The sequence below is a fragment of the Podarcis tiliguerta genome (genome assembly GCF_965153285.1).
Source record: "Podarcis tiliguerta genome assembly, chromosome: 5".
Lineage (NCBI taxonomy): Eukaryota > Metazoa > Chordata > Lepidosauria > Squamata > Lacertidae > Podarcis > Podarcis tiliguerta.
The window spans coordinates 70,999,801-71,020,276 of NC_139538.1; the positions used below are offsets into that span (position 1 = coordinate 70,999,801).

Consider the following 20,476-nt stretch of genomic DNA (forward strand, 5'->3'; position numbering starts at 1 on the left):
GAGACAATGGAATAATGTGCCTTTCAGGGGTAAAGTCAAGCCAATAGAGAAGTACAGCATCTGCTGTGGCTGTAGAGACTACAAGGAGGTGCATGCTCATAGGTGCTGACTGTGCAGGGCCCTGGGTGCCTGAGCACCCAAAAAAATTAAATGAAGGGGCCAGATCCCCCCAAGGCTTCACTCGGCGGTGCACGCACACACCCACGATGTGTGCAACTGACATCAGCACGCTGTGGGGGTGCCGACACCACACGTGCACGCAGCAATAACATTGGCATGCCCTGGGCACCCACTGTCACGGGTCCAAGACGGTGTGCCTGTGCATGCTTGTAATTGCTAGAGTTGTGTGCAATCCCCCGAATTCCGGGACTGATCTAGCACAACCCCAGTCTGACTAGGATTGCACAGTCATGCAGTTGGGGGGGTGAAAGATGTGCGCGGACTGCTTGCACATCTCCTTCTCCACCCATTATATGCCACCAGACATACACACACACCTTTCAACAGCCCCAAATCACTTTGGGTAGAGCCACTCTGACCGCAGGAAATCCTGGGGCTATTTCAACATGATCCGGCAGACTCCTAGGATGACTGAAATAGGTCCAATTCCATTCAGGATCCGGGCACAGCCCTAAGAATTACAGTGGTACCTTGGTTATCAAACTTAATCCATTCTGGGAGTCCATTCAACTCCCGGAACCATTTGAAAACCAAGACATGGCTTCCTATTGGCTGCAGGAACTTCCTGCACTCAATCGGAAGCCACGTCGGACATTTGACTTCCGAAAAACGTTCGCAAACCAGAACGCTTACTTCCAGGTTTGCTGCATTCGGCAGCCGATTTGTTCGGGAGCCAAGCCATTTGACAACCAAGGTACTACTGTACTTTATTTAAAGCAATTTGCATCCCACCTTTTCTTGGCAGAGTTCAAGGTGGCTTAACAAAAATTCGTATCTTATAAAAGCACAGCACAATTTTTCAAAAGTGGAGAGAAAAACGGCTAATTTCATTAACAGAGCTTCCAGCACTTTTAAAATGATTAAAGTAAATTCCACCACTCCGTTTAAGGAAATCAGTCACACCAAACTCTGTAACTGGGCAGTCCTATACATGTCTACTCTGACATGTCCCACAGAGCTCAATAGGGCTAACTCCCAAGAGCACAAGTATAGGATAGCTTTGCAGCCTAAATTAATGCTTTTACAAGGAGGGAGGAAGTTGCAGGTCTTCAGTAACTCCCAACCCCCCACTTCAAAATGGCCGATAGCATGAACCACTGAATTTTTTGTATTGCAAAACATTTTTGCTGGAACATAAAAACAAACAAACAGGGCTGAACATTTGGCATACTCTGTTAAAGGACAAGATAATGCACCAGTTAACTAAAACATGGCAGACTCCCTGATTCCTTTTCTTATTTATTCCGAAACTGCTAAAACAATATACTGGATCTCATGAAAATAGGTGTCTCCTTTTGTATATTAACTATGTGCTTGGTGGAGCAAGGTTACTGGCATTTCTTCTGCACAGAGTGAGGAAAAGAGAAATTTGGCTAATTTTCTTTGGCTAATGGAGTTCACTTCTCTTAGGTGTATGATTAAGGCTGCAAACTGTACTTTTGGATGCTTTATTAATTTCCTGTTAGAGCACTGCAACCTGAAAAGTTTACCAGAAAAAATCCAGCTTCACATGAAGTACACTCTCCTTTTTGTGATCATTTCTATGCTAAAAAAATAATTAATTTCCCTATGGCCTATGCAATGGACTTGAGAAGTTCATTGAATTTGGTGGAATGCAAACCTACATAGCATTAAGCAATATTTTAACAAAAGGGGCACCTGAATTAGCAAGTGCTTTGAAGAGACAATATGCAAATGAGATAATTCATTACTCTGCAATAGCACAGCTTTGTATTCTTTATCCTTGATACATTGAACTGATAAAATCTGTCATCTTCATAGCTGTTACTAATTTATTTATTTCCGGAAACACTGAGCCGCAATTACAGATGCCATCTTCATTGCTGGTACTAATGGCCCCATATCAAGTAATATGCAGAGCTACTTAAATTATAAGGCTATTACTCCCTTTTTTTTATTGTCACCAATACCAAGTACTGTATACTAAAGTACGGTATTAAGCAAAATAAAAAGTAAATTAGGAAAAAAGAGAGCACAGTTCTTCAAGACATCAAAAAGGGAACAACACAAAGGGAAGGACGCATTGAAAGAAAGCAATTCATGCAGACCATTTTTAAGTGGTACAACCCTCCTCGTACAAGAGGCTTGAAAGAAATATGGAATGAAGTCTGCGAGGCCATTTGCAGAATATTATAATCCACAAGTAGGACATGCAGCAAAATGATATAGCTTAGAAAGCTCCTGTTTAGAATATTCTGTTCCATTCTCCATCCCCAACAGTCAAGTCAGCTTTCTTGGGCCACTGAACACACTGTGGCTTGGGCTATTGGCCTATTTTGGATGTGTGTGTCTCTGTCCCGCCCTGGTACACCTACTGTTCCTCCCCCCTCCCCAATATGTTTTGTCCTTCTGCAAACCTTGGGATGCTCTTGAGCAAAAGGATGCCTCCTTCTTGTGGGTAGATAGTGCCAGTTTCACAATATAATATGGTGCTTGATGAATTCAGATCATTATTAGTATATATGATAATGGATATTTCTTCCTAAGTCCTTTTGGCTTTTGCATTTGTCTGATATCTGAACATGAACTTCCCCAAGTATCAGAGCTTCAGTATAAAAAACAATTAACAATCTGAATGGCAACAGCAGAGATGGGAGAAATTTGGTTCTGTTTGGATTTCAGTATCAATCTACTTAATTCTCACTTCCTGAAACAATGCAAGAACTGAAAAACAGCTACCCTCTGCACTTTTCTGAATTTTGCAATGTAATTCTCCAACAATTTTTTTCTTTTAATAAAGTTTGCAACAAAAATGATAAACCGTGTGATTGTAAAAAAAGCCAACCAACCAACCTCTAAGCAGTTATAGTAAAAGATGACAATTCTTGATTTAAAAAGCAGTTTAAAAGTTAAGAAAAAATTAAAATGCATGCCAACTTCTATTTGTCTAGATAGACTTGCCTAAAGAAATACATTTTAAGCAGGTATTAGAAAGCGCTCACCGGAGGCACCTGTCTGGTGGCAACAGGCACTGAGGAGGAACCTAGACACATATAAAAATGCTGTGAAAATACTACTTTTTAAAAAAGGTTTTGGAAAATATATTGAATTTGCCATAGCTCACCATCATGATCTAGTGTCACATTTGTATAATGCATGTTTCAACACACTTTAAATGTTTTATTTGCAGCTGTATAGCTGGGTCCTGAGTTCCAAAGCATAGGTGCTGCTACATTCAAAGATTGATTTCTTGCAATGTGCAATGTGACTGAAGTGGTTGTGTGGGCATATATGGGGAGGGTCGAGGGTCCCTATAGATTCATGTCAGAGTTGTTGCTGATAACCTCAAGGGAAATTACCTTCCCCGCTCCCCAGCTTCCACCAGTAGGAAACTCCACTGGATTGGAGCCTCTTCTGCAAACAGAAGTAAGCCTTCCATTCACAGAGGGCCGATAGCATAGATCTGTTATAAAAAGTACAGTAACAGATGCACTCAGCTTCACAATAAACATAATTTGCAGTTCTTATGCTGAAGCACTTTTACAGCCCACATGTCTCCACCAAGTTACAGGTATTGTTGTTCAGGCAGTATCTTAATACCTAATCTTGTTGGCATCCGAATACTCCGAGATATTGAAAACTCAATAGAAATAAATTGGACTCCAAGACCCATTTTCCAGGTTACATTTCACCCTCTAAATACAGTTAACTCATTTCCTTGGAAGACTGAAAAGCACAAACTTCATTTTTATGTACATTTCTGCATGCTAATGATTTTTCCAATAGCAGTACCAAAACCAGCACACAACTCAGAATATAATTAACTCAGTTCTTTTGATTTAAGTGGAAATTAGAGTGACTTTCCATTTGTCTCTTCCTTTTAATGTATGGCGCTGCTGTGACCTCTCTTGTTATGACGGGTGCCAAACCAAGCAAACATGGGCAAAATATTTATTTAGTGTGCAGTTAATAGAGCTGCGTAGGGATTTACTGAGGAAATTGGCTAGCAGAGCATAACAGGCTCAAGAAGGAATGAATTATTAGTAGACGATACACTTTGTTCCCTGTTCAAATCATTCAGGTCTGAAGTTTATGAAGTTTGTAAATAAAGATTGGAAGTGGACTAAAGCTGCCTGAATTAAATATTTAAACTAGAATTAAATTAGAAATTTAACCCCCCCTATCCCTGAGGGCTCTAAGTAAATGTTTTACGGTTGTTTTTGTCAAGTATGCAAAATGTCAATACTGCTTCAATGTCCTAGATAATGTTTGCTTATAGAAAGTGGCTTTGTTGCATGTTATATTGGATTGCATGAAGTGAATATTGCTTTTTATATAGCGGACAGATGAAGAATCAGAAGTTCTTTACTTTCTGAATCTTATTTTTCTATCTTTCTCATTTAACCTCTTTTCTACTCTTTTTAAAACTTCTTTCTTTTTCTTTCTCTCTCCCCCCTGCCCCTTTTGTGCTTTTATTTATCTGGATAAAAGTATTGGTTTGGTTTAAAACAAGGGAAAAGATAATAAGTTTTGAATTTTTCTCTATAAACCTTGTCCTCAGTTCCTCTTGACTGTTTGGAAATGTTCAAGGCACACATAGTTTTCTAGAGAAATCAATCTTCCGTACATGGTTTTCATTTTTAAAAACCTTATTGTATAAAAGACAGGCTGTAACCCTATTCCCCCTCCTCTGAGTTGGCATTTCAAGGGCTATAGGATACAATGTACCCTCCTCTTTGAAGTAATAAAGAGAATTCTGATGATGGACATACACACCTGCTGCCATGGAAACATCTGCAGCCCTGGCCCAACAGATGAGATGGCAGAGGGCCTTTGCGGTAGTGGCACTCCCCCTGTGGAACACTCTCCCATCAGATGTCAAGGAAATAAACAACTATCTGACTTTTAGAAGACATCTGAAGGCAGCCCTGTTGAGGGAAGTTTTCCATGCTTGATGTTTTATTGCTTTATTATTATTGTTATTATTCTGTTGGGAGCCACCCAGAGTGGCTGGGGAAACCCAGCCAGACGGGCGGGATATATATGTATGTATGAATGAATGATGGTTGTTGTTGTTGTTTTTGTTGTTATGCTGGAGCTCCAGAATCAGTTAAGGTTTAGGGTGCACAGTTTCTGATAAAACAGTTCAAATGCCTTTGGTTTTCCTTGGAATGGGTTTTGCTCACACTCGGAACCAGTTCACCTGTGCACATAAATCACTCAATTTCTGAAAGCAGCTTCACAGCAGAGGCCCATTCTAAATACTGTACTCGCCGTGGGGATTGACACCTCCAGTAAATTATTCCTGAGTAAAATTATTCCTACCCAGTGGTGGCTGGTCACTTGACAAAACTACTAGAAAAGAGTGGGGGGCAATCAAGGGAGGGAGGAAAATTCTCAGGGGTACCTTTGTGTTTGTTAGGAAGTGCAAGATTGCCAACTCCTGTATTATTCCCCACCTTGTCTTTTCCTGAATATCACCTTTTAGTGGCTGCTGAAACTTTATTCAGAGATGTATACCAATGTTGTCACCAACATGAGAAGCTTGGAAAGCTTTACCTTACAGGTCTCTGATAGGATTTGCAACATAAAGCTGTCAAGGACACTGCCTGCAGATTCCTGTGAGCTCTAGTTTTTTTTGTTTTGTTAAGGGAGAGCAACTTAGAATTTTTACAAACTTAAATTGTGTTTAACTTTGAACAAAATTCTTCTGTTGTACTTTAACAAAAAAAAATCCAGATCTTGCCACAGGTAACATTCTGGATGGGCTTACTCTCTGCAAAGTTCATGGACCTAGAAGAACATAGAGATATAGAAGAAGACCACTACTGCAAGATCAGGCTTCAAAAATTACAAATCACATGAGGATATCCGAGGGGTTTTTACTCTCCTTTTGGTTCAAGGAAACCCTATCAGGCATGGCCAAACTTGGTCCTCCAGCTGTTTTGGGACTGCAACTCCCATCATCCCTAGTTAACAGGACCAGTCATCAGGGATGATGGGAATTGTAGTCCCAAAACAGCTGGCAGGCCAAGGTTTATTCCATATTATTTTACTTTTGCTCTGAATATCCATACATGGTTATTGTCCTGAGTTTCAAACTTTTAAAACAACTAAATTATCCAGCATCCTTTAACCTGTTACATGCATTGCTGAAACAGGTTTATTTTAATCTGTAATGCACTCTCAGGATTTGATTTAAAAATACTGGATGGGATCAATGCATATTACTAAGTAGCTGTAGTGCAATTCCAAGTAATGAAATAAGCAGGTGTCTGCTGCAATAACCTGTGAATTATCAGGCTATGTAAGTCAGAACACTACAGAGTCAAACCAGTCAGCAAGCAGAGAGCCTTTGGACAGCTCTGCCTCCCTTTCCAGATGGTCTTTCCATCTGCTGCAAGCAATTCAATAACCCTAGCTTCTGCCACTTTCCCAATAATTAAGAACACCTGAAAGAGAATTTAGTACAATGCTATATGTCTCAAAATATTTTGCATACTATCAAGGCGCTACTGCTAACTCTGTGGGGCACAATCCATTGAGAGGTTCTCTCATGAGCACCCCATTAAAATTAATGGAAGCTGTGGAGCAGTTGGTTCACATCAGTTTTGCTCTAAGATATTTCAAACAGCCCTGGAAAACCAATGAACAGTTAATCTTGCAGTTTTTCAAACCATGTAAGAGTAAACACAACTACAGTGAAGTTTCCTTTTCAACATGGGATTGTGAGTGCAAGTAGAATATTTCTCTTCTGCCACCAGGCCTTTGGCTGATTGACATCTGATGCCCTTTTAAATGTGTCACGGGAGGGGAGATTAGTTTTTGATCTTATCTATTTTGTGTTTTTTATATTGTAATTTTATGCTGTGAACCGCCCTGAGATCTACAGATGTAGGGTGGTATACAAATTGTAGTAATAATAATAATATCTGCCTGGATCTCTATCCTTTTACTTGAATACCTCCAGATCTCAAAAGAAAAGAGGTGCCATATTCTCAAAGACTTGCTTTCATGGAGTCACTTCACTTTTAAATAATACTTTCCTAGTGTTTAAGATAAATTATTACTTTAATATCCCAGCAACTGAATCACACAAAGCTTATTAACTACCTCAGCAAATTAGTCACCAAACTGACAGAAGGCATCTTATTATTTTGCATTTTGATCTGACTGAGAACAGAGCCTTCCCTTTAGACACACAAACTGGAGAAAGCTGTTTGTCATCCCACTTTTTACAGGAAGAATGGTATTTGCAAACGAATACCTACGTCATGACGAACATCCTAGAGTCTCCAAACCTGATGGGTTTCTGGTCAGAAAGAGATGGAAGCTTGGGTGAAGTAGAAAAGCAAATCAGCTACAATAACCAGAGAGTCCATGAACACAGCCACGTGGCAGCTCAAACCACAGCTTGATAAACTTCTTATTGCTGCCCACCAGGGACCGCAGCTATCAAGCATCTGGCAATCTATAATATAGAGCTGGTGGGCTGTATTCAACTCAGACTGTCAGAGGTTATGGAGGTCTGGGCTAGATAAAAGTGAAGGTTGATTGGAAGGATATGAGCTCAAGCTGCAGCTGTGGTAACAACTTATTTCCAAGATATATCACAAGCAAGTCTGACCAGGATATTGAGAGCCTGTGCAGAAATGTCACTATGATGAAACCAGATTCATGGTGTGACAGGTGTATAGTGTCATTAGTTGAGTTCTCATCATGTGTTATTCCCTCACATAAATACACTCCAGTGAAGGGCAGAGGGGTACTCCCTCACTCCAGCCCATTGCCAATCTTGTGCCCCATCACATGTTGAGGACTGAACATTTGCAGCAGGGAGTCTGCTCTACTCACATAGGATCCCTGTGTGACTTAGTGTCAGTCTGTGTTTCTTAGTACAGAAAGTATTGGTCTGATGTGTAGATATCTTTCCTGTTCTGCCTAGTTCAAGAGGGTTCTGGAAGGTTTCTTCTCCACGTGAAAGAAGGCTGTTGTTTGGGTTATTCCTTCTGAGAAGATGAGTGCAGCTGGTTTAAACTGGTTCTGTTATCTTTCTGTCAAGATCATGCTGACTATAATAGTCAGGCCAGAAGGAGACTGGGTTTCACTTATTTTCCCTTTCTATCTCTTTGTTCTGGTGTGGTGTTCTGTTCTGAATATAGTGTTAAGGTTTCGTCTTATTATAAGTTCTTGTTAGTAATATAAGTCTGCTGCAACTGGATTTCTTATGGACTGTGCCAATCTTGAATGTATTAGATTTGTGACCATTATGCTCATTTGCCTTCAGTAGCAGTAAAGCTCTGCTGGATGAAGTACAATTGCCTCTGGTCTATTTTGGGGGAACTCTGCAACGTGTTTAAGTTTTTCCTCCACACTACCGACACTTAAAACCCTGGAAGATCAGAGCTCTAAATTGCACAGGTAGCTTACATGAATAGAAAATATTCCGCTCTGATGGATTGCAACCCTCAATATGTAGACGGCTGGAGGACTGGTATCCATGATACAAGAAAGCGAGACCAGGAGAACACCTCTGATTTCTTCCCTCATTCACATGAAAGGGGAAGCTTATAGTTTAATCACAAGGTCACATTGAACTTAAATGTATCTGAGTGTGGTCAGAAGTTTTCTGTTGTGTTCTTTGAGAGAAAGTTCTTGCCTAGCTTCCTGACTGGAGGTATGTAATCTAAGACTTCCATGGAAGGCTGCTTATAGAGTGATTCCAGTGGAGAGCTGAATAGTACAGTGGTACCTCAGGTTAAGTACTTAATTCGTTCCGGAGGTCCGTACTTAACCTGAAACTGTTCTTAACCTGAAGCACCACTTTAGCTAATGGGGCCTCCTGCTGCCGCCACACCACCAGAGCCCGATTTCTGTTCTTATCCTGAAGCAAAGTTCTTAACCTGAAGCACTATTTCTGGCTTAGTAGAGTGTGTAACCTGAAGCATATGTAACCTGAAGCGTATATAACCCGAGGTACCACTGTATTTTTGTATTTTAAAAGAATGACGCACCAATTGCCGGAAAAGTAGGAAAGATTATATCCCATCAGCAAAATTCCCCACCTGGTTCTTTTAGCAGATCATCCTTGCAAAATCCATGTGGCATTTCCATTTCAACTGGAAAATATCTGCTCTTAATATCTGCTCTTTCATGCAGCTAAGGCCCAACGGTGTTTTGGGCTCACGTGCTAATGAGCATGCAGGGGGAAAGGAGTCAAGATAAGTGTCTAGCATTTCATCCATCTAGAATACCAATTCCCAGGGGGGAAAACAACTACAAGAATTACTGATGTAGAAAGCAGAGACCACCATTTATGACAAGCAGACATTATGTGTGAGCAAAGAGATGTCATTTGTTTCAGAGAGGCAAAATGAAGATTAGCATTGCAATGACACAATGTTCTCTGGAGCAGTTATTGTAGAAAGCATTGATGACAAAATATATGCTAGCTTGCTTTGGCCCTTAGCAGCCATGCCTAGGAGTGACAGGGCAGCCTAATTAATTGTGTTTAAAATGCATAGAGACTGAGGGTTTAAAAAGTCAAGTGAAAATCTTTTCGAACCCAGAAGGAAAGGAATCTGGCCAAGACGTGCTGATTAACCTTCTACAATTGACTGCCAAAGTGAAAAAGGACAACTACCAGTTTATACGCAGCCCTAACAAGTGTAAAAGACCCTCTCATCCCCTGTCACTGGTCCAGGGACAAAGAAAATGAAACCAGGGAGATTTAACCCTGTAAAGGAACAAGTTAGGGTCAAAGAATTGGAGGCAAATGATCGTTTTTTCATCAGAATGGGGAAGCTGGTATGTGAGAGGCATTAATACTCAAGCGTGCAAACATCCCGTAGGCTGTGTTATATTTCATATTATTGATGTACAATGCTTTGAGAAGCCTGCATAACAGGCAGTGTAGAAACATCTAAAGTAATAAATAAACAGTTTAAACCTCCAGCAGAAAACACTTTTTTGCACCCTTCATTTGGTAAGCAGCATTGGCCATGTTAAATACTGGCAGTGGTACATTAATGTTTCTGTTCATAGAAAAAGTTTTCTCCTGCATGAGAGCAAGCAGTATTACCTCTGCTGTGGTCAGGGGTGCCAACTCCTAGTGGCCAAATCCTTTTGGGCCTCCTCCAATATTTGTTTGGAGGGCTGCCTCCAATGTTAAAAAATAAAAGTTGTGCCTGGTTGGAGGAGCCAGGAATGTGGCAGCAGTGTGACTTCAATAGCCAGCGGCTCTTCTTCTTCTTCTTCTTCTTCCTCCTCCTCCTCCTCCTCCTGCCACCACCACCGCTGGGGGCTGCTGCTTCCTCCCTCCTTCCCCTCTGCAGCAGGAGAAGGAGCTGCCAGACACTGAAGCTGTGCTGCTGCTGCATTCCTGGCTCCTCCAACCTGATGCAACATTGGGATGTCAGGTTATCAGCATGATGCTTGCTTATGTAATTACCCAAGTCCAGCAAACTAGAAATTCCAAAAGGGGTGGACTCCTCCACAGAATCACTGTGGGTGATGATACTGGGCCCCAATAGTAATTTTGCATTGTGGATGTGCTATCATATCACTGATCAGAATGATCAGGGAGAACTTGAGATGACAAATGAAATCTAGGAAGCATCTAAAGAAGAAGAAGAAAACCCCCAAACTGTTATTATCACAGGACCAGCCAATAACTTTTAAAAAGCTTTTTTTAAAAAAAATTAAATGAGTGTATGCAAGAGGCCACACAAAAAAACCTCTTGGGAACTGGATATGGCCCACAGTTATTCACCCTTGCTTTAAGCTTGTTCTTTTAGAATACTTTATAAAGTTTCCTGGTCAAACTAGCCTCTGATCTTCCCAGTATGAACTTTGCTTTAAAGGTCTATGACCCAGTACATAGCACGTACCTAAAATAGTTTCTGCATTTGATCTGGGGCATATGCAGACTTCTGTGTTGCTGCCCAGTGCTGTATCAGCAGACATTTGACAAGTACTTTTTGCCCCTTTTAAAATGTGAAGTAGAGAGAGCAAACCTGGGCAATGCAATGCACACAGGACATCAGTGGGAAACGGACTTAGAAATCAAATAAAATTGTTATCTCTGTGCATGCACACAAGTGAATAGCAAGAAGCAACTTTGGCTCACCCCGGCATCCACCATACAATCGGCAATGAGATAAACTCTTCAGAACTTTTATCCTGTTGAGTAATTGGAACCGAACAGCCAGCTTTAAATTCAGGAAATAGCAGGAACTAAAATGCAACAGCGTGGAACGTAAGACACACAACCCCTGACACCTTTATGCTGGTGATATTTCACTAGGGCAAGCTGAACCTATGAAAATGATGAGTGTCTATAGAGCCAGACCCTATATTAAAAGACCTAGAAGAATGCCCATTCAGGGAGTGGGGGGGACGGGACTCTGCTGTTGTACAGAGAAAGAAAAATCTCTGTTCACATGCAGTACTTAAATAGTCCAAAGTAAGTGGAATATTAGTAGGAAAGAACATGTAAATAAAACCCCTATTACCTCCTTCTACACCCTTTGTCTTGTACAAAATTAATCAGCACTGCCACAATCATGGTGCCCAAGAACAGGGCTCTCAGCACGTACCAGGTGCTTCCTTTGAAGTTGCATTTTACTTGCATTAAGAGTCTCCACAGGAATACTAATTAGTATTCTAATAAATAAAGAGGCAGGAAAGGGAAAAACACCATTAAATAATCATAGTATAGAAGGAATAATGACTCAGGCCAAATAAATTTTTTTCCTGGGATATTAATGGCTGGTTCTAGTTAATGGCCCTCGATTACACTTCAGACGATCAATTCTCAAAGCCGTCATTAATCTCCAGGAAAACACTGAGTTTTGATCATTATTGCTTAATTACATGGAAAAACAGACAGATTGTTAATATTAATTTGCATCACACAACTGGTCAAGTGGGATGTTTGCCAAGACATCCTGAACACACTCTGCTGACACCACTCAACATGGATACAAGGAAGGGGGACAAAAATAGCCATTTATGGAGGCCATGTTGATTGGCATTGTGAAATTTATACTGCATCATAGAAATACCCTATTGAATTTTGTTCCTCTGCATGAATATCAAAGTGTGAGGATTTTTTAAGCAAACAAAGCCAATTTGTACTTCCCAGACTAAAAAACTGATTGATACACAGCTACCTGTTGGGCTTCATACTTCTTTGAATTTTGCAGATTTCAGCTCAGAAAAGCACCAAAAATGGGTATTTTAGAATACAATGTACACAAAAATAGTGTGAATTTTTATGCAGCTCTTTTAAAGTCACAGATTGATGGAACTAACAAATGAACATATGTGAAACTGGCATGAACTGGAAACCAGCTGATCTCTCTATCCATGAAAGTGAGCCATCTAAAAGAAAACCATTAAAAGCTTCACGTACCAAAGTTTATTTTTAAAAGAATACAACTCATAATGCAGCTTCAGCCCTAATGTATGCAATATGTTGCTGGTGACTGCATGTAGGATTGCCTCAAGCCACAACAGAGCTCAGTCAGTACAGCATGAGAGTCTCAATCTCAGGGTTGTGGGTTTGAGCCCCACGTTGGGTGAAATATTCCTGCATTACATGGGGTTGGACTTGATGACACTCATGGTCCCTTCCAATTCTGCAATTCTAGGACTCTAAAGCATGCAAAGTCAAAAGGCACAGCTGAGTGGCAAAGCCTATGCTACAATGCATACAAAATGCTCCAAGGTTCAATCACAGGCACTTCCAGTTAAAAGATCTGAGGATGGGTCTACACGGGGGGGGGGGGGGTGGACCCACTATAAATAAGTAAGAAATTAGATTGTTTAAACAAAAAAATTTAAACCCCTATGGAAAATCATGTTTAAATATGTTCTTCTGCTCACTGGCGTCATCTAGTGTTACATGTTTATATTGCATTCAAATTATTGTTTATTTACTAATGTAGCTGAGTCCTGAGTCAGAGAGCAAGGTTAGGAAGAATCCCTTTCTGAGGCCAGCTCTAGTCCAAGTAGCCAGTAGAAAATAGTAGGGTAGACCATTTATGAAGCTTCATATGTACAACTTATTTGAATCCTTGAAATGCACTACAACATCGGTGCTGTTTTTTAATTGTACTAATATTAAAAGGCCTAATTTCAGAAGCACATATGAACTGAATAATATGAACCCTGAAGGTTTGCATCAAATGTAATATTTATGCAAATCTAATGCGCTTGTGTTGCAGCTTTTCTATAACAGGCAAAGCAAGGTAATTTGTGAGACTAAATATTCTAGTTTTTTTTAATAAAGGGAAACCGTTATGATCAGTTTATTAAAATCCCCCTTTGAAGCCAGTTTAGGAGAATCTATGGCAGAGCAAATGAATTACAGTGCATAGCAAGGAAAGAAGAGTGGCAATTTGGATAGCAGTGGCTTGGATAATGATCCTTACTGAGAGAAAAAAAGGCTGAAGTGTTATACCCCATTATCGTAGAGTAAGTCCCACTGAACTCAGAAATGGAATGCTCCAAGAAGGGTGTAACCCTTTGCATCACCATGTGGAGACCCCTGAAATATTCTGTACTTTGCTTTCGGAATAGGCTGTGCTCAGTTTGGAGCTGTGAGCCACAAGAACATGCATGCTATCATTCTACAGGACTGCAGAAAAAGCATAGCATATGGTATTGTATACAGAACTCAGCTAACTGAGAATGGCAGCTCCTTAAATAAATAAAAATTGTCAAGACCCTAGCCTTTATTCAATATCTGCTTGAAAATGTGGACAAGCTGGCTAAAAGCTTCAGTTCCCCATATAGGTCCCTGCCTTCAGAGTTGCTAGAGGCAAGCAGAGAGAGAGAGAACCTAGTTGTCACAATATTGATGCAACTTTCTTAGAATGGCCAGTGGAGTAAGTAGCAGGTCTGGTGGGGCAATCCACCTTTCTGACATCAGCATTGCTGCACCTTACCTGGATAGCTCAGCATGGGATAGAGGGGGGGGTGAGCTATTCTTAAGGGACGTTTGCCTGTTGCTTCTGGTTTTCTCGCTGCAAAATACATGATACACTTCAGAGGAACTCCAGAGTTTCCTGGTACAGATCTGAAAAATCACAACACTGCACCATGGACTCTAAGAGGCAACATTTTCCTTGTCACATTCTAGATCTGCACTAATTAGGCCATTATAACCAGTTTGTGCTTCCAGGAGATAATCTTCCGGACCTGTTGTTCCCTGGCTTGCTGCAGTCCTTTGTTCACAATAATAAGAGAGTAGCCTTTTGCATTATTGATATCTCAGTCCTCCTCATTTTCTGAAGGACTGCATGCCTGTACACATCTCCTCCTTACACAGTAAGTTAAAAGCAAGTTGCATTCATTTAGCAAGGAGAAACAAAACAATACATCTCTAGAGGGCTCAGCTCATTTAATTCAGGTCAGAAATACACAAGACTTTGAAATATGTGCGGATGATTTTTGTGACATGAAAAGTAATGAAAAACTGACAAGATGGAATGAAAACCCCTCACTATTACAAGTTGGGCTGACAAGTCCTTGGGTCACATTGTCTAGCATGGCTGGGCTTTGAAGAAAGAGAAAACTTTTTGCCATTCCAAGGAAAGCCACTTTTTCTGGAATCTCAAACAAAATTCCACCCAGGAATTCCTTGTCAAAATTCCACCCTTGGTTTCCTTGTCATCATGACCTTGATCACATATATTAGGCCCCCTCAAATATGTACACTTTGGCAAAATGTCAAAACATTTGTAACCTTTCTCTGGAGTTTGAACTGACAGATAAAGAACAGTATACATGGTTTGGGTAATGTAAAAAAGCGAAGAAAAAAACCACCAAAAACTATGCCATTATGAGCAGAAATAGCAAATAGAAGGGAATGAGTTTAAAGGACATTTGAGTGTGCTATTTTGGGGTGGGGGGGATGTTACGGGAGGGGCGAGGGACACGTCATGCTACTTCTGAGGTAGTTTGTCCACCTTTGGTCCCCACCTTGCACTCAGCTCTCACTTGTGGCTCCTAGAAACTATCAGCATGTGACAGCAGCCATATTCCGGGAATGGCTACAACTGGTGGCTAAACTAGATGAGGGCAGCCAATGGGTCTCAACCATCAGTGAGTTCAGGACTTCCTCTACACGTGAAGACAGGCTCCAGCAGATTGAGTGGATGAGACCAATAGTAGGTCCAAGGGTCAAGAAGGCAGTTTCTGCACATGCTGTAGAGGGAAGTGATGGGGCTCATCAACCTGGGAATGTAGGCCATCTTGGAGAATAAAAACGGATCCTAAACCTCTGCTGCCTTGCAGGATATCTCTGGGAGAAGAAAAAGCTAAGGAGTAAACCCTACACATATCCAGAGTGGAGTCCCTAAGATGGTTGGATGGCACCTTGTACACCTCCTTCCGGAAACTCCTGCAGCCAAGCTGGTGCCAAACACATTGCTCTGCTTTCCTTTGGACCACATCAGTGAGGCCAAGAGAAGGGTCTTGTCATCTGGGCAGCCCAGGACCTCCATACACACTGTCCAAGCTTGTGTCCTAAGGAGATCACTTTGGTGCTGCTAACACAGCAGTTTGACTTCACCCCAGAGATGCACTTCATTGTCTCTCGAGACAGGAGAATGCCAGCAGGTGCTACATCTCTATACATTGTTCTAGCATATTTCCAGCCTAACTAAAAACAGCCTCAAAAATAATATTTAATACTTGTCAGCTTCATGCCTCCACTGACAGAGAGTCAGAATACTGACAGCCAGATCAGATTGGAATGGAATGCAGGGAGGAGGGAGAAAAGGCAGGCTCCAGCAAAGAGCAAAGAGTTCAAGGAAAGGAAGGAATGCAACCTGGCAACTCAGGTTCTGGATCAGAGACAGAGAGACCGGATGTGATCTCTACAAAAAATTGTCGCGCTACAAGACTTCACGAGAGGCATGAAAAAGAGTGGAAGAAACGGGGGGGGGGGTTCCTTGTTGGAGGAGGGGGCGGAGCTCAGTCCGGGCAACTGCTAACTTGGAGGACGATGCCAGTGACTGAGCTCCGTAATGATTTGTGTGTTTGAGCAATACATCTGAGATAATTACTGCCGGAGTTGTCTCGCATCTGTGGGAGAGACCCAAGCCATTACAATACTGTATGTAAAATAAACAGACATAAGACATTTTTAAAACACACACACACAAACACTAACACACAAGATTAAGATATGTACCAAGAAATAAGATACATATGCCCACCTGTGGCTCATTAGCAAAATCAAACATAAAAGCTGTGTAGCACATGCTTAAGATGCTCATGCTTGGGTGACCTTCTGAGGGGAAGAGAGAGCCCCAATAGTGGAGCAGTCCTCAAAATGGCTTCTTCAATGACCTGACCTGATTCACTGGTTACCCAAGTGGAATGGGGGCTGCTTTTCTGTAATCTGGTCCCACCACATCACTTCCATAATTTCTACTCTAAAAGACCACATTATTCCTTTCCACAATCTCCATTTTTAATGATGAATAGCTGCTGTGCTAATGATTAGATAGATGATTGATAGATAGATAGATAGATAGATAGAGATAGAGATATATATATAGATAGATATAGATATAGATATCGATATAGATATATCTTGTTACTTATTTTACTTATTTTGTTTGTTTATTGGTGTTACCCCTTGAAAGCCATGCTGAGAGTTCCCTGGGAACACAAGAATAGGGAATTTAAAAAACCTAAATAAGATAACAAATATTTTCATAAGAAGGAACTCATCTTGTTGCCAACTTATGTGAGAAGCAGCTCCAGTAATGTATTAATTGTACCTCAGTATGCTTATGATCAGGCTTAGTATGAATAATTTACAAAGTACCTTTTAGCAAAGCAAGTATTTTAAATCCTGATCATTCTCCTTTGCACTAACACAGAACCTTTATTCTCAAAACAGCCCTATCTAGTAAGATCCAGCTGTCAAGTACGTCTTTAGAGGGTGCATGTCCTTGTCAGATAAATTTGGTTCACATATAGTTCAGTTAGAGCTGTACTCTATAGTGCACTGGTTGTTACAAGAGAGAAAAATTACTAGCTATTGCTAAGCCAGTCAATGGAGATGATATATTGTTGCTAATTTTATTATTGTATACATATCTGGTTTAGAGCATAGGACAGAGTATTTTTGTGACTACTGAATGTAATAGCAAAGACATGCATCAGATCTCTGAGGAGTCGGTGTTAGCACAGTGGTGATTGCTCCAAGCATGTTAAACTTGGTTAGATTTGCATCTGCCCTCATGCACCTTTATACAAACATTCCCCACAAAATTACTTAGGCTAGAATAAATCACTTTGAAAATAAGTGAATATTTTACTCACAAAGTTTCCAAATCTCTGTTGACAGTAAAATTAAGGTGAAAAAAGCCTCCAAATAACTTAAAAAGAAAAGAACTTGGTTTCCTTACAAAAAAGGATGATGCAATCTTTGGGTTAGTAAAGTTGCAAGCTGTAAAATCTTCTTTTACAGAGATTCCTTTCACTTGCAGGGAGCCATGGCCACATTGCTTCTTGCTTATTATTATAATTTATTTATTTTTTAACTCTGCCTTTCCCCCTGACTGGACTCAAGATGCCTTACATAGGAAGCACAAAGAGAGGAGAGACTGAGAAGAGGAAGCGGGGGCTGCTAAGAGCCTGCTAAACCATATACACTCTGGTAACTTGAGCTCAGGACTCAGGTTAACTCTTTCATGCATGTGAAACAGTAACTGTATATCACAACAGTCTGAATCAGGAGCTGTGCTTAGCATTGACTATAGTTTAGTTAGTGGAACATGCTTGAAGTTGGTTTGTTTCACTAAACCCTAGGTAACACTAACCATGGTTTGTCCAGGTTCAATCATTATAATTGCAAATGGAAGCGAAAGCTTCCAATCTCCTCCTTACTGATGTAGCAGAGGAGAGGTGTGGTGAAGCCAAATGTAAGGCCTGGGTCTCTTCCACACACACACACGAGACGACTCTGGCAGTTAATTAATTAAGATTTATTGGTTCAACAAAAATCCCCGGTTGGAGCTCCGCTAATTCAGTCTTTCTTCCACCGATGCCACGGTTGCCTGGACTGAGCTCCGCCCCCTTCTCCCCCAACAGGAAAACCCTCACCTCCTCTTCCTGTAATTTTCACGCTTCTCGGCTAATCTCCTGAGTCTACGCGATCAGGGTGATTGCACTCTCTCTATTTCTGTGTCTGGGTCACTATCTGAGCCTTGCAGCTGAATTCCTGCTCTCTATGTCTCTCCGTCTCTCTGTGTGTGTACAAAGGTTGAATTCCTGTGGCTAACTGCTTCTCCCCACCTCTTCCTCTGTGCCTGCTCTTTCGCTGCTTGTCAGAAAGTCTAGTTCTCTGACACCAAAGAGGTAAAAAATGGCCTCAAGTTTCAGTACTGGAGATATATTCAGAACCCACTAGCAACAAGTCTGTTATTAGAAAGCAAATAATGTAGCAATGAAAATGGGTTAAAGCAGATGCCTTTCTCCAGCATCTGTTCCTTCTCTTAATATATAAGAACTATTTAACCGTACACAGAACACAAAAATACATGAAAGTCTGTATACCCATTAAGTTTGCATCTACAGTAATTTATGACAGTACTGTGCTGTATAGAATTTGCTTATTTAAAATATTTATATACCTTGTCTACTAACCGAAGTTCTCAAAGTAGCTTACAAAATGCTTGAAATGCAATGGAACAGACAGCCAGGGTGCTAAGAGCTCTGGAGTCAAAACTCCAGGTATGTGTGTGAACAAGAGAGAAGATTTAGAACATTATTTGGAATAGGAGTAAAAATATAAAAAGAGTACGAATAGAAGAGGCAGTGTCATGGGACCTAGTATGCAAACTATAAAACAGTGTTCATCTAATCATTAATCATATGTTAACGACCAGGAATTGAACACTGGGTTAATGAAAGGTTGGGGGGGGGGTCAGACCAACCACGTTAATGAAGTTTTGTTTCGCCATATTTTTCAGAAAATACGTTTTGGGGGAAGAATATTGCTTGGGTTTTATTGAATTTATTTTTCATGTTTCTCTGCCTCCAAAATCTTTTTCTCAAGTCATTTAGGAAAGGAGTTACTGTCTCCTTTTCCTCTGTTTAAGTAGCAGATTTATAATACAAAATGTCTCTGAAACAGGTCTGAGATTTGCAGAGGATTACTTTCCTGCTCAGATAATTATTGACCTTTAATCAATACGCCTTCTTCACATTATAATTACACCTGAAAAATCTGTTCATACCTGCCATTGAAGAAGAGATTAACTACAGACACCTTGAGCTCTGACACAAAAGCACACCTTGATTTAGAGGGGCCAAAAGGTGAAAGCAGATACAGAGTAAGCATATAACACAGCAACCCAAAACCCTAATCTGCATGCTGAACAGGGTTTGGATGCAACAGAAGTGACCTTTTTTGTCTGGCTCTGTTCAACTACATTGGTCAGTGGGCTCTGTGAAAGTCCTTGCTAGGCCCACTGAAAGCAGCCAGTGGAAATATCCGAAACAGTCATCTCTGAGGTGGGAAGGGGCAGAGTTAGACTGGATCCTAAAACTGGCCCAGCTAATGGCAGTGGTCCCAATCTGGGCCTCTGTTCTGCACCAGCCTGGAGCAGGCATGGCAAAAGGCGGGGTATCAGTCATAGATGCTTTAGTTGAGATTCCAGTGTTGCTGGTGGTTGAACTAGATGACCCTCAGGGTCTCTTCCAACTCTACCATTCTATGATTTTATGAAAACCCTACCCCTCTCTCTCTCTCTCACTCACTCTCTCTCTCTCTCTCTCTCTCACACACACACACACCTTCTGCCTTGGCTGACACGGAATGTCAAACTCCTGATGCAGAGATACCTTCCACATTCCCTACAGATCTGCCACTGGGCAGATGGGAGTTAGGATTGTTCCCTAAAGAGTGGTGATCAGAGCTGATTACTCAAGCTGTAACCAGTCCTTGAATGGCCACAAATAAAACACTGTAAAATAAACCAAGAGTATATGCACTCATTTTTCTCTCTATTCCAGATTTACACCATTTACAAAATTAGATGGAACATTCTGGGCTCTACCATTTCAAACTACAGGTGGGAGATCATAACACTGATTATTTTGCAATGCAAAACCAAAAAAACACCTCCCTGTATGTAGACACTAGCCCTCTCCCTGATAGTTTACTACTTTCAGGTTTAATATGGCTGGGCAATCAAAAATATGGCACACACCCCACTTGCAATTCAAAGTGTTACAATCCACAATCATGCGATCACTTAAATTTGCATACAGGTAGATGAACTGTATTTTATCCAATGAGAATTTA

General features: G+C 40.9%; 1 protein-coding gene across 1 annotated transcript in view; it reads right to left on the reverse strand.

Annotated features, from left to right (window-relative positions):
- LOC310677313 (uncharacterized protein) overlaps positions 1 to 20,476 on the reverse strand; it is a 728,781-nt gene that overhangs the window by 655,529 nt on the left and 52,776 nt on the right. The window lies entirely within an intron of this gene.